Here is a 15,854-nt window from a genome sequence, read left to right as displayed (position 1 = left end):
GCACCCGTCGTCTATGACAGTACTGGGCAGGCACTAGGACCTAGGCTGCCCCTGCCAGGTGCAGGGCTGGCTACTTAAACCAGCCCTGAACAGACACTTGTTGCTGAATGGTCTTTGCGTATCCTGTTGCCTGTGTTGTGAGTACTCTGATCTGGATTGTCTGACCTTGTTGCCTTCTCCTGTCCTGACCCCTTGGCTTGCCTGACTCTGCTCCTGGATGCTCCCTTATAGATCTGATCTTCTGGTATTGACCCTGCATGTGACCCGACTATCCTTTGCCTATCGTCTTGTACTGCACTGACCCGCTAGTTACCGACACGGCCTGTTTGATCTTGCTCATCCATCCATCCCTCAGGTATCCCCGGCTCCCTCACATCAGACTCTTAACCCACAGGAGCCTCTGGCAGACTCCTCTACCTCTGGTAGAGATACCCGGTAGCTGCGACCTGGTCCCGGAGCGCTCCAAGTCCATCCCCACCATCAGGGGCCCTGGTGAACAAGTGCTCCGGTACTTAGACTCCGCACTCTGGGGAGGCTCTATCAGGGGACTGATAGAGGTGCTGTCAGGTGGTCCATTACACCATCCCACTTCCCGGCTAACAAGTTCAGAACTCTCCTCTCCACAGCCACCAAATACCAGGGACCAGTGACAGTACATCCGTGACATCACCTTGCCATGCCATGCAATGTCTTCAGAGAAAGAGCAGCCACTGTAGGTGGTGATGGTGCGGGATGGGCATGGTTAGAAGAACAGAGGGAGTGATGCAGTGCTGTGGTGCCCACCCTCTCCTCAACATCTATTCCCTGTAGGATCTGTAATTGTGCTGCACACCTCTCGGCACCCTCCACTGGCTGCGCCCCTGCCCCACCAGTTTTGACCCTGCTGGTGCGGGCTCAAGGTGCAGCTGCTTAGGGCCCCACAAAAATGACTGGGCGGGGAATGGAACTGTTGCCCCGCATTAAAGATGGCCCTGGATCAAAGATACACCTTTAAAAAATAGAACAATTGCAAAATATTTAAATAGCAGTAGAATGTACTTTCTATCTCTCTCTTCATTCTTTTCATCTCTCAAATGTTTTTTTTTTTTTTTGCTATTCTCAGACTTCCTGTTCCAGGGTGGCTACGTATATCTCTATGCCCCCTTGTGTATGTGGATTTTGCCACCCTGGCTTTTTTGCCGCAAGATGTTCTACCCATCTGTGTGCTGACACATTCAGTTCTATGGGAATTGCAGTATGCAGAGAGTGAATTAAGAATTAGTGGCACTGCTTGATTTACACTAACAGCTGTGAGGGGCATCAATGGAGGACCAGGAGCGTGCACAGGACAAGAAGGAAGCATGAAAAAATCAGAGCCATGGTATACTTGATATTATAGAACAAGTGATATAAACAAATTGAGTTTAGTTCCACTTTAATGCTGAAAGGTTTTACCCCCTCCCGACCAGGGCATATGTTTGCTATTCAGCACTGCACTACTTTAACTGGAAATTGCGCAGTCATGCAACACTGCACCCAAATTACATTTTATAGAATTTTTTTCAAACAAATAGAACTTTCTTTTGGTGATATTCGATCACTGCAGTTTTTTTTTATTTTTTATTCTATAAATGAAAAAGACAACATTTTAGAAAAAAAAATATTTTCAACTTTCTGTTATAAAACATATCTAATAAAATATAAACCAATTTCTTCATAAATGTAGGACAAAATGTATTCTGCTACATGTCTTTGGTAAAAAAAAAAACTAAAAATTCCAAGAAGTGTATATTAATTGGGTTGTATGAAGGTTATAGGGTCTACAACCTATGGAATATATACTGGAATTTACATAGCTATGACACTATATTGGTAATGGTGGTGACCAGCAACTTATAGTGGAACTGTGATAGTGCGGTGGACAATCTGGTGCTACCAGACCCTCGCTGGGACTTACAGTAACTGACAGACACTGACAGCAATAGTGACATGAATACAGTGATCAGATATAATATTGTAAACTGTAATAATACACTGGCTGGGAAGGGGTTAACATCAAGGGACAAACAAGGGACTATCTGTGTGCTTAACCCCCCCTGGCAGTATTCCCAAGTTTAGCTCGGGGTTAACTTTCAGTACCAAAAGCGGTAACGCCGAGCTAAAAAAAAAGCGTCCCTTTATGTCAACAGCAGTTTTAGACCGGCTAGAGAACAGCGATAGTAAATCAGAACCACTTGCAGAATTGAGTGATAATGATTTGTGGGGGAAATTCCTCATCAGACACTGAAAACGATTCTGCGACTGAGCTCAGCGATGTGCGAACTTGGCGCTCTATTTCAAATTTCAGTGTTTTTGGTTTGATTACATTATTGAATTAAATTTATTATTATTATTATATTATTTTTTATGATTATTTATTATATTATAATTTATGATTTTGTGTTTCATGTTTTACCCTACCCGGCAGGATGTGTACTAGACTCTTGTTCGGACAGATTTAAGTGAGTTATTCCTAAGAATTACAGACCTACAATAAAAAACCAACATATTTCCATGCAAAAAAATGTTCCGCTTTGAGCACAGAAATACTGACATAATCATCCTGCTAGGGAGGGTAACACATGTAGTGTGTGTAATATGTGCTGGTTTTACACAGATTTGGCTGTTTTGTCTCCCTGCTTTGCAGGGGAAAAACAGCCAGATTGCTGATCTGTGTACAGAGCCCTGTGTGTTTGTAAACACAGGACTCTGCAGTGATTGGCTACAGACAATCAGCAGGTCTCATTTATAAATCATTGGCCAGGACCTGCTGACAATATCCCACTGTGGCCAGTGACAGCGTATGTTAGCGGGGGGGGGGGGGGGGCACGCACATGGGCGCCCCTAACCTGGAACAGGCTGCATGAAGTACATGTCTGTGATCCATCCTGCCCATGCCACATGCCTGCAGTAAATGTACCGTGGGCGGCCAGGAACTGGTCAAAAATAAAACTGACCCAAAATCGTCATTGTTTCACTTTAATGTCAATAGTAACATGATGTACTTTTTTTCAGGAGATAAAATCCAGACATCATGACCTGCCCCATGAAGGCATCAGTGATGATTAAGCATCTAAAAGGAAAACTAACACAAGTGTTTGCGGAGAATGTGGACGGCTTATATGATGAAGTGGGATCTCTCTGCATCCTAACCCATCAGGAGTATATAGATCTGTACACGACTCCGGAACATGTAGAGAGAACGGAGAGACTGATAGACCTCATTCTACAGAAGGGAGAGCCGGCCTGTGAGAAGTTCTGGGATCATCTCGAGAACATGATTTCCAGGTTTCCAGACTTGCGTGGTGTGTCTACAGTTTTGAGTGAGTTATCATCTTTCATTTCGATAATTCAGAACCGTCATAATGTTTGAACATTTCCTGTCTTTCCCGTATTCAATACAATCAGTGAACATTCTTTACTCCCTTATGGTCAAAGCCCCGTAACTCAAAGGACCGGATTTAGTAACAGCAAATGTACAAGTTAAAGTTGTAATCCAGACTTGTGTTGCTGGTTAATTTTGATTTAGTAGTGGACCTAATTGTCCAGTGCTTATCTGTTCCTGTCCTAATTTATGATGCTGGCCAGCTTTTGGAATGTGCGCACATGAAGAAACTCACACTGACACGTTTGGTCTGTGAAAACTTCTCTCTAATTTATTGAAATGAAACCGTGAGTTTATATATGAAAAATGATGCGAACATCACGTGATAACAGCATAAGCATTATATTAGTCTTTGATTGGTCACTTTACACGAAAACAATCTCCGTCATGGTATAGGTGTGATCTTCTTCAGTCTTATCTTAAAAAGAGAAAAACATTCTTTTGTCTTCCAAATCACACGATGGGAGTGGGTCTGTTCCTGTGAGCAAATATTTCTTAAGCAAGGATTTCTTAAAGTACCACAAAGCCCAGCAGGCAGAAAATATTCACACAGCATATATATTCATGCTAAACATTTATAAATATGTGGAAAGAAATAGTATTAAAGTAAATATGTAAAATGATGTGTATAAAAAAAGTGTGTGTGTGTGTCTGTATGTGTGTGTGTGTATATATATATATATATATATATATATATATATATATATATATATATATATATATATATATATATATATATATATTCAATTTGAAATGAAATAGGCATTTTACCAAATCCATCACAGTCCCCCCTTAAAATGACTATTTTCCTCTGTCCCTATAAGACCTCGCTCATCTGTCCTTATGTACCTTGGAACTCTTTTATGCTGCACGTTAGACAAGTGATGACTATTTCATCACCTCCCTTGCCACAGACTTTGTACATAAGGAAGTCAGATGCTATCCCTACAAAATTGTGAGATTACTATTGGCGGGGAGGGACCGTAATGGGGTGTAAGGTTTTTCTTCATCCATCATGTGGGGATCCTCTTGCTCCTGGTTCAGGAAGATAGGTGTACTGTTGTCTACAGCTTTGCTCATCAATTTCCTCACACATGGTATAACACAGCATACAACCAGGACCAGGAGAATCAGAATTATTAGTACAGTTACACCTATTTGGGCAAGTATCTTTTGCCACCCACTCATCCAACTGAAATACTGATCCCACAAGTCTGTGATCCCTGAATTCTTTTTCAACTCAACTGACAGATCTTCCAATTTCTTTATAGACAGAGTAACCTTACCATTCGGGCCAGTATTGTCAGGAATATATGTACAACATGTTCCGGTTCCTTCTATCATTTTACAGACACCTCCTTTTTTCCGCTAAAATCATGTCCAGAGCCATTCTATTCTGGAATGTCATGTAGGATGTAGGGGCTAGCTGGTCAACGATTCCTTGAAGGGCATCCCTGGTGTAATTCACAAACCTCTGTTGGTTGTAGTATATGTAATGTTCTAATCTACATTTTTATTAACAGTTATCATGGGAATCAGGGATTCGAAGCCTGCTTTACTTGGTCTCTGGCTTTAAATTTATTAGGCACCCCCCTTGGGACTCCAATGGCATCTATATACACACGTGGGTCAAAACTGCCAGAAGGAGCTTTTCGTTTCCTCCTACGGCCAGGCGTTGGGTCAGGGGTATTTTCTGCTAGGATGTGGAGAGGCATAATGGCCTTTGCAAGGGCATACTCACCAGTCCAAATCCCTTCCAATCTTATTCTAATCTTTTGGTCCCCAGTAATCATCCATGACACATATGTATACCTGGTCACTACTATCAGAACATGCTAGTTGTATCAAGATCATATAGATTATGGTCATAGCACCACATAGGATCTATACTACAGAAATCAAAGGTGAAAATAGCTACATGAGTGTTGGATGAGTTGTACCAAAATATAGTGGTGTCACCTATTTCAGGGATATCCACCTGTTGAGCCTCTGTCAGACTCATTAGAAAAAGGATATAAAACACAATCATCATGGTGTAGATGACGCCTTTTCCTCTGGGTTTGGGACTTTCTTGCAGTGGGAGGCGTGTATCCAAGTGTTCTTCCCGGCCACCTTGTCAGAAGTGGCTGTGGTCAGCAGAACTTGGAATGGACCATCATATCTTGGCTCAAGGGAATGTTTCCTCATAAATGTCTTTACTAATACCCAATCTCCGGGTAATAGGCTGTGAGTTCCTGTATCTGACTCAGAATCTGGAATGGAGAAAACACTTGGACATGGATACGGGTTAATTCACGTAATAATACAGTCACATAATCAGTTAACACATCAAATTGTAATTGCAACTGTTGTGGAAAATAACAACCAAGTCTGGGGGCTGAGCTAAACAAAATCTCATAAGGGGATAGGGAGTGTTCTCTCTTGGTGTGTATCTGACACTAAATAGGGCAATAAGCAGACTGTCTGGCCAACTCATGCCAGTCTCTTGGGCTACTTTTAGCATTCTTTCTATTTTCCCACTACTTTGGGGGTGATAGGGGGTATGGAACGCCAGAGTGACTCCTAATGCCGCCCATATTTCTTTGGTTACTGAAGCTGTGAAGGCGGGGCCCTGGTCACTCTCTATCACCTCTGTAAGCCCATATCTGCATACAACCTCAGTGAGGAGTTTCTTCGCAGTTGTTTTAGCAGTCATGTTAGTTACAGCAAAGGCCTCTGGCCAACTGGAAAACATGTCCAACACCACTAGGGTGTACTTAACCCCCCACTCTTTGGCATCTGGATATGATCAATTTGTATCCTTTGAAAAGGGTATAGGGGTTTGGCCAAGTGTTTCTGTGGTGTCTTCTCTGTGCGTCCCGGATTGCATTTTGCACAGATGGCACATGTTCTGCAAAAATTGTTCGTCAATGTGGTGATTCCAGGCGCTATATAGTAGTTGTTGATGAGAGAGTTCATGAGGCTCTTTGACAGATGGGCTGCTCTGTGTGCCCACTGGACTACAGCTGGAAACATATTCTTGGGTAAACAAAGCCTCTTGTTGCACTCAAACAGACCGTCTTTGAAAATAGCTCCTCTCCGTCTCCACCTTTCTTTTTCTTCTGGACTTGCTGCTTCTTGGAGTTCCTTGAGGTAGCTTCTGTCCACAGGTAAGGTCTGTAAGGTGAATATTGGTTCCCACTTTCCGGTCACCTCTCCTTCCATTTCTGGTGATCCCATGGCCGCTCGTTTTACCGCCAATTCTGCCAGATTATTGCCTTTGGTAGCCACTTGAATGGGTAGAAGGAGTGCTTCCAGCAATCGTCCAATGGCTGCTCCATGTCTTATTCACGTACCTGCCACAGTCATAAATCCTCTTGTCTTCCATGTGGGTCAAAAGTCATGGGCCATCCCAAAGGCGTATCTGGAGTCTGTGTAGATATTGGCCCTTTTTCCTTAATTCATCTGGCATGCTGTTGTGAGTGCTTGAAGTTCAGCTCCCTGTGCAGATATTGCTGGCGATAGGGCTCTTGCCTGTAGGACTGTGTCTTCAGTAGTGACCGCAAATCCTGTGTAATATTTGCCTCCTTCATCTGCATATCTGGAACCATCAACAAAGAAAGTGAAGTCTGGATCCTGCAGAGGTGTTTCACTCACTGTGGGGAGATGGAAGATTTCCATTTTCATCACTTCAAGACAATTATGAGGCTCAGTGGCTCCATCATCCTCTCCACTTTCTGCATTACCTTCATTACCCCCCTCAGCAATTGGGAGGAGAGTGGCCGGATTCAGGGTTTGGCAACGTAGGAGAGTGACGTTATCAGGAAGGTGGAGGGAACACTGTAGTCTAAGATGCCTCGCTGTGGACAAATGTTTAGGTTGGACTTGGTTTAAAATGGCAGCAATGGCATACGGTGCCAGAAGAACAAGTTCATGTCCCAGTACGATATCAGAGGTCTTATCCAGCAGAGCTGGAGCAGCGAAAACTGCACGCAGACATGACGGTGCTCCTCTAGCCACTGGGTCTAAACGGCATGAGTAGGAGCCTACAGGTCGTAGGCGGTCGCCATGGGACTAGGCCAATACTCCTGTGGCATGGACTTGGCGTTCAGACACGAACAGTTTGAAAGGTTTCTCGTAGTCTGGTAGACCTAGGGCTGGGGCTGAAGAAAGTAAGCGTTTTAGAGCCAAAAAGTTGGAGACGGCCTCTTCGGACAGATGAAAGGGCTCAGACTTGAGAGCATCGTAGAGTGGTTGCATAAACCAAGAAGCATCAGGAATCCATGACCTACAGTAGGATATGAGGCCAAGAGAGGCATGGAGTGGCTTCTGGCCTAAAGGGAGTGGCAAGATCTGGATGGCCTTAACTCTTTCCTCCGTAAGATGCCTTGTTCCATGTGAGAGGCAGTGGCCCAAGAATACGACTGTTGTAGAGCACCATTGCAACTTTGGTTTAGAGGCCTTACAGCCTTGGTGTGCCAAGTAACATAGTAAACTCTCTGAGGCTTCTTCAGCCGTGGGCAGGTCATCAGCACAGAGGAAGTCATCCACATATTGAAGAAGGACCACTGCCAAATGTTCCTTTTGCCACGTGTCCAGTATGGTGGTCATGGCCTTGGATTGCACTGGTTTCAGTGGGTACTGTGGTTTCCTGGGTAGGGGAGCTCCAGGCTTCAGTTCCACCATAATTGGGGGTACCTTTTTAAACGTCCAATATCTTCGGGTCCTGTGGACCATAGACAACTTGGGATTCTGCTCAGCACATCCGGTGCTACGTAGAATGTACCATTGACTTGTAAGACCGGACACACTGGGTAGAGGCGGCTCACTCAAGGCGTTGGCCTTCCATTTGTCTAATTTGGTGTACCAATATGGCCGCCTCCAGGAACTGTACTCGGCTGGGCAGGAAGGGACAAAGCAGGAGCAGCAAGATGGCTGCCTTCAGGAAGTGTACTGGGCTGGGCAGGAAGGGACAAAGCAGGAGCAGCAAGATGGCTGCCATCAGGAAGTGCACTGGGCAGGGCTGGGGTGGTGGGCATAAAGTAGGTGTTAGACAAAGGGCAGGGCTGTCCCTCCCCTCCTCCACCCCACATTCCAACATAGGGCGGTGGTGTTAGCACACTTCCAATTACAATTTTGTGATACACATACATTATACAATTGCCATTTTCTTGAATTTCTTCCAACTATCCTTTATGCAACGCTTTTACAGTTTTTTTTTTTTACCAAGCTTCTGTCACGTTCAGCAAACCTTTTTTTCACATAACATTCCTCTCTGTTCCTACAATGATTTATGCCAGTCCTGACCTTCAGCTTACAAACTTTCGCTACTTTAGATAACTTTTTTAACTGCTTCACTTCCTTCTCTCCTCTTTACAATATCACATACTAATAATCCTTTTCAATATTTAACACATTAATGGTACACATAAACAGTTGTTTTTTTTTTTTTTTTTCTCTGTAGCAATACCTGTTCTGTCCACTACTCTTTGTGGATAACTTTGGCTACATTATACCAAACTTCTTACTGTCTTCAGCACATGTTTGTCAACTAAGACATCTTTCTTCTCCTTTTTTTTTTTTTTTTTTTTTTTTTTTTTTTTTTTTTTTTTTTTTTTTTTTTTTTTTTTTTTTTTACTTCGCCATACCTCCTTATCTTTAATTCCACATACTTTTCCTCTTCTCTCTCTGCAACCAGGTCACCTGCTAACATTCCTTTCTAGGGGTCTTATCAGCGTCTGACCCATCTCCTCCCCCCTTCTCTGTCCTTTCTAACAAATCTAAGACACTTCACAGGCTGCTGTCCAGACTTTCCTTAACCCTTAACAAACCCCAACCTTCTGTTATGAATGGCAAACATTAGCTCACAGACACACATTTAGGACATAACATGGCAGTCTATCTTGGTGGGCTAGAGTACAGATCACTGAGTAACTCTTCGTAACCCACACAAACAGTTACGGCAACCCGCTGTCACACTACAGTGACGCGTACCCGACACCTCCTCTCTTGTGGTCAACACACAAGGTTACCACACACCCAAGAGAAATTATGTGTCAAAACCCACAGTAGGTCCACTCCTCTTCCACCTCAAGACTGATACATAAAAACACACAACAGAGACCCAGGTAACAGATAAGCACATGCAGGTATATTTAAATAAACTCCGGGCAAGCAAGGTTACCTGCTTTTAGTGACCTTTAGCAGCCGTACTAGGCACAGGTATGAATCAACAACAAAGACAGGATAAGCAATGGTAAGATAGCAAAATATATCTTACCATGCTCCGAGAGGTGATCAATCTCCGGCCTGTCCAGTTTGACTGACACTTAATGCCTTTTGATGTCGGCTGGCTGCAGGTTCATTACCCAGAATTCCCGGGTTTCTCGGCACCAGATGATTTAGTAGTGGACCTAATTGTCCAGTGCTTATCTGTTCCTGTCCTAATTTATGATGCTGGCCAGCTTTTGGAATGTGCGCACATGAAGAAACTCACACTGACACGTTTGGTCTGTGAAAACTTCTCTCTAATTTATTGAAATGAAACCGTGAGTTTATATATGAAAAATGATGCGAACATCACGTGATAACAGCATAAGCATTATATTAGTTTTTGATTGGTCACTTTACACGAAAACAATCTCCGTCATGGTATAGGTGTGATCTTCTTCAGTCTTATCTTAAAAAGAGAAAAACATTCTTTTGTCTTCCAAATCACACGATGGGAGGGGGTCTGTTCCTGTGAGCAAATATTTCTTAAGCAAGGATTTCTTAAAGTACCACAAAGCCCAGCAGGCAGAAAATATTCACACAGCATATATATTCATGCTAAACATTTATAAATATGTGGAAAGAAATAGTATTAAAGTATAAAAGTAAATATGTAAAAAGATGTGTATAAAAAAAGTGTATATATATATATATTCAATTTGAAATGAAATAGGCATTTTACCAAATCCATCACAATTTTAACACCTTTGCTCACCCAGCAAACAGGATCCCTTAACTTATCTGTCAAAGCCGAAACTTCAGGACATATGTAGCACTACCCCCGTAGGAGCCGCTCAAGAATATTTAATGTGGGTCCCTCTATAGTCCTGCGTTACCATCTCTTCAGCACTCCCACACAGCAAACATTCACAGTCAGGGATCCATTCATGAAATGTTGGTTTTGTTGATTTTATTGGGGGATATCAACTTGGATAGGGTATAGGTGTGTTAAGGATGCCTCATGGACTGAATCTCAAGGACAGCTTTCCTGAACTATATACAACTTTCTCTTTAAAGCCTCAACAAACTTGGTTGGAGTGCTAGCCAGCACCTCAAAAAAGACAAAGCCACTAATGTCCTGAGCAGGGGACCCAGATCCCGTGTCTTTCAAAAAGTAGAGTCACTAGCAAGGGGGAAAATCTGGTTTCCCACCAGAGTGTTCCTTCCCCAATCCACCCAGGGGTTTCAGGTTTACTCTCTCAGGGTGCTCTCCTGCACAGCATGTGGAAAGCTGCAGTTACCAGGCTTGTGAGCTGGATGCCTCCCTCCTGCTCCGCAGGTGATCCTCCTCGAAGGGACCAGCTTGCAGGCAGGCTCCGACTCAGTGAGCCCAGTGGCTGCCTCCTAGCACTCTCCTCTCTCCTCCTGTCTTCCACCCGACCATCACCTCTCACACCCCCTCCTTCCTCCTACTCCTCCTGACTAAGCAAACTCCCTCCCCTTTTTAGGAATCTGGCCCCTTCCAGCCTCCTGTTCAGGATTGGCCAAAGTCCCTACAGAAGTGCAGCCAGCTACCCCTCAGATCTGCCTTCTGCCTCTGAGGCCCTCACAGAGAACCTCAGATCAGGGGGAAATTCTGCAGAGGCTGGTCTGCAGAGCTCCTCACCCCTGTCCTAAATTTGACCCCAATTGGCTATTATTCCCAAGCCGCCTAGCAGCTCTTCACTAACCATTATTGGGATCTAACTCCCCCCTAGTGTAACTAGGAGGGTGGTACACATACTTATATTAACTGTGTGCATGGACCACCCCTAAGACCCCTCTAAAGCCCCCATTGTCCCAAAATGTGCTACAGCCTGCTACAGTCCAAAAAATCATGATCACATCATGGTGAAGCAAAGAGACAGAATACCTTATTGTCACCAATCAAAAGTGATGTTTGTCTAATAGTAGCCAGATACAGAGCCCCCATCACTCCCAGTGCTCCTATCACAGCTCCATCCAGCTCTGTTCAGGATTCCCTGTTTCCACCAAGTTCCTGCTCTCTCTGCACTGCTACAGCCCAGAATTTCCTTGTTCCTCTTCTGATAGCTCAGTCCTAGTTTTCTCCTGCACTTGCTTGTTCCAGCTCTGTTCAGGCTTTGCTTTTTTCCAGCCTGGTTCCACCCTCTACTCTGCTACACCCTGAGATTTCCTTGTGACTCTTCTTACAGTTCAGTCCTTATTTTTCCTGGTTTTCAAACCGCACTAATGATCCCAGGAGTGGCCTGGAGGGTATTTAAGTCTTTAAAAAGGCTCTTCTTACCAGCTACTGAGACTTCTAATACTGCAGCCTACTATTGCCTGATTGTTGCTGATGTGGACTGCCCAACTACTCTCACTGCCTGCCTCAGCCTCACTATTGTCCTTAATGCCCCTGGAAAAAAAGTGAACTCCGGCTTTACTCCCCCCCCCCCCCCCAGCTATAACCAGCTCCTGTCCCAATATGATCTTCTCCTATTGCCTGCTCCTTGACCATGGTCACTTTCTGGCCTGCCTCCCATACACTATAAGATCTTCCCGGCAACCCCAACCATGCTCAGATCTTGCTCTGCCACTAACAACTTCCCTCTGCTCATTCCAATCATGATCCCCCTAATCTGCTACACTGTCCTCCCTGGTGATGATAACCTTCTCGTGTGCTTCCTTACCTGCCAACCACAACCAGTTCCCAATCTACATTTATTTCTTCTCCCCAATCACAAAGGTTCAGGTTCAGCCTTCAAACCTCAAAGTTTCTACTCTGTCGCTCATATTCCCGGTACACAATCAGTTTAGACTGTGTCCTATGTGTCCTCCTCTCCAAGTCACAATTAAAGTGATATTTCAAGCAGATTATTTATTTATTTTTTAAATAAACATGACTATATTTCCCTCCTTTGTACAGTGGTTTTGCACAGAGCAACCCCTTTCCTTCTCTTCTCAGGTCACCTGCAGCTTGCTATGGGGGCACCTGAGCAGGCTCGCTCCACACAGCTCTGTGTGACCATCCACACAAAGAGCATGGTTCAGCCCATTCTCTCTTGAATGGCTCACTGGCTGTGATTGCTGTCTCAGCCAACGAGGAGGGAGAGATCCAGGAGGGACAAGGCTTTTGTGCACATCACTGGTGTGAGAAGGGGAAACAGCTTTCATTGTTTGAACACTGATTGAAGTAAATTAAAAACGTTCTGACTTACATTCTGCAGCTTAGCCACAAGGTGTCACTGTGTTTTCTAACACAGCCTCAGACTGCATAGAAATTTCTATATTCATGAAGGTGTGGGGTTTTTACACTTGGAGAGTGAACAGGAAAAGGAGAGGAGAGCAGCCATGCTTGAGAGAGAGAAAGGGGGCTGTGTGAGCTGAGAATCCGATGCCATCCAGATGTGAGGACAGCCCTCCGTAATCAGAAATTCAGTTGAGTGAAGCTGATGGTGTTCAAGACGCTAACCCTGTTCAAAGAAAGGAAGATTGCTGCCAGGAAGCTGATGGGAAGCTGAGGAACTAAGCAATATATATACTGTGATATCGCACACTTAGTGGAGAGACATTTGTTCTGTTCACAGTCACCAGCGGATGCAAAGCAGACCCGGGTCGGTAAGATCGTGCACGCACCTCATTTCAGTGTTGGCACCTTGAGACTGAGACAGGCCTATAGTTAGGGTCTCTGTTTGTGTCAGGCCACAAGTGTTGTTACTGATCATTGGAAGGACTCCACAACTTAAAGTGACATTTCACATTGGAGAACTGATAAAATCCTACAAACTCAAGCCAGACTGGCGTTTTGCTCAGAAGGAATACTCGGGCACGTGCTACAGGACCAGTTATGGGAGGGGGAATACTGTAGATTTGTGTAAGATTGTAAGCTGTTGTGCTGCACCGTAGACTAGCCCATACCGTACACCCATACACTGATTCCTGCTCTGTAGGGTAATAACAGGTAAGGTGTGGCAGCTTAGTTGTGCTCGCCAGTAGGTAAATTACTACACTTTCTACCTTCATCCATCAGAAGACACCGTGCTGTGCAGCACAGGGGTCTCAGCCTTTGGGCTGGGTGTATGTAAATTTATTGTATATTCCAGCATTTGGGGTTGTGTTTATTTGCCACATCTAAGTAAAATTCTGTTGTGACAAAAGCTGGTGTTGGGATTGCTTTCCTCGTTCGTGACTTCACTGTATCCTGGGGAGCCCACCCCGGTACACGGCTTACAACTTGGCATAGTTGGCAGGATACAGCGACCATTATGGACGGGAATGCGGCTGGATATCTTCCCCCAGCGCCAATGGCACTGGCCCAGGACCCAGCTCAGGGTGCGCCGGTGCAGGACAAAGTTGTCCCAACACCGCTGGTACAGCTTGCCCCCGCCCTGCCAGTACCAGTAGGGTACATTCCCGTGGGGGTGCTGTTGAGTCACCTGCCAAAATTTGACGGTAAAAATATGATGTTGCAGGACTGGACTGAAAGAGTGCGAAGTGCGGTTAGGATGTGTAACCTGACGTCCGAGCTGCTGGCAGAGGTTGCATTGGGGGCTCTAGAGGGTGACGTCAGACGGTCAGTTATGGTAAGGCCCCAATCTGAGAGAGACACCCTAGAGAAAATATTCTCCCTGCTGGAGAGAGCCCAAGGGGGGCGTGCTAAAGTAGTGCAGCTGCGGAGCAACTTCTTCAACCGACCACAGCGAGAGGGCGAGACCCTGATGCAGTACTCCAATGACCTACAGGAGACGCTAAATGAAATACAGCGACGAGATCCAGAGGCCATGGGAGCTTTCCGGGAGGTGGACCGGCTACTACGAGACCAGTTCATAGTGGGGCTCTCCAACAAGTTCTTACAGGACAAATTGCAAGAGATGACCCGGACGGGGCCCAACATGACATTCTACAGCATCTACTTAGCCGCCGTGGAGAGAAAGGAAGAGTGCATACCTGTGGTGGCGAGAATAGTGAGTAGTACCCATGCTACAAGAGGTCAGGCTGCATCTGAAGACTCAGAATTCTTAAAGGATGTGGTCCAGGCCCTGCGGACAGAATTAAGAGAACTTCGGCTGGAAGTGTCCCAGATGAAGGCAGAATCTCCCCGGTCTCCGGAAATGACCTCAGTGCCACTCCACTCAGGATAACTCAGCTGCGGGGGCACGTCAAAAGAGGACCTCTCTGTTGGGCTTGTCGACAGTATGGTCACATGGCCAGAGAGTGCCCAGAACAGATGAAGTCCGAGCCGACGTTAAACTTCCGACCGCCGCAGCAGCTGGGCGTCCTGCGGCAGTACACCAGAAGGTAAGCCCTAAGCATGAGGAACACGACCTGTATGCCAGGAGCCCCGTTATGGAAGCCAAGTTGGAAGGCCAGAAGGTATGCTGCCTAGTTGATACAGGGTTGGAATGCACCATTATGCCTCTAGAGTTCTTCGAAAGACACTTTGGACATATGATGGAGCCGGAAGACGGGAGTGTCATCAACCTGACGGCTGCCAATAACAGAGAGATGGACATCCGAGGAATAGTCTGGATGTAGGTCTGGCTGTGTGGGCAAGAAGGGGGTCGTTCTGGTGGATCATTCGTCCAGGAGAGGGATGGACATGACACTAGTTATGAACGTGCTGAGGGACCTAGACCACCAACTCTATGCCAAAGAAGGGCCGAGGTATTGGCAATGGGCCACCACACACTGGCCAACCCAGAAGGTTCTACAGCAAATGGTGAGGAGCTGTAGTCTGCGAAAGGGCGACATGTCCGGTCGGCCCATTGGACACGTGAGGGTGCCGCGGAGGACCCCAGTGAAGATCCCGCCTCGACATGAGCGAATATTGATGCTGCCGGTTGGTGCTGGACGACGGCTGAATGGACTGGAGGTGCTGATCTAACCCGCTTACCAAGAAGAAACTCAGACTCATCCACTGGTAGCCCAGGCCCTCGCTATTGTGAAGGATGGATGTGTGCCTGTACGCTGCCTCAACGTTGAAGACTGTGAGTTAACCGTCCCTGGAAATACCTTGCTGGCCGAAGTTTATGTGTCCGAAGCGGATATTCCTCGACGGAGGAGCTTCATGCTACGGGCAGATAGGAGATCAGCCTGGACCTATGCTGTAGAGGTCCATCAAAGGGAGACCCCGACAGCGGAGTGGAGCGGTAGAGTGATGGGGGTGGACTGCAAGATCCTGACTCCAGGACAACAGAAGTTGCTGGAAGACACCCTTTGGGAGTTTCAGGAGGCCTTCTCGAGACATGATGAGGACTTCGGG

General features: G+C 45.6%; 1 pseudogene; it reads left to right on the top strand.

Annotated features, from left to right (window-relative positions):
- The first annotated feature begins 3,050 nt into the window (after positions 1-3,050).
- Positions 3,051-15,854, top strand: part of LOC149435986 (up-regulator of cell proliferation-like) — a 35,155-nt pseudogene continuing 22,351 nt past the window's right edge.

Source organism: Staurois parvus, unplaced genomic scaffold (genome assembly GCF_062004578.1).
Source record: "Staurois parvus isolate SC_StPar_1 unplaced genomic scaffold, SC_StPar_1.0 ptg001435l, whole genome shotgun sequence".
NCBI classification, from domain to species: Eukaryota; Metazoa; Chordata; class Amphibia; order Anura; family Ranidae; genus Staurois; species Staurois parvus.
The sequence above is the reverse complement of the archived record's forward strand: the minus strand, read 5'-3'. Positions and strand labels throughout refer to the sequence as shown.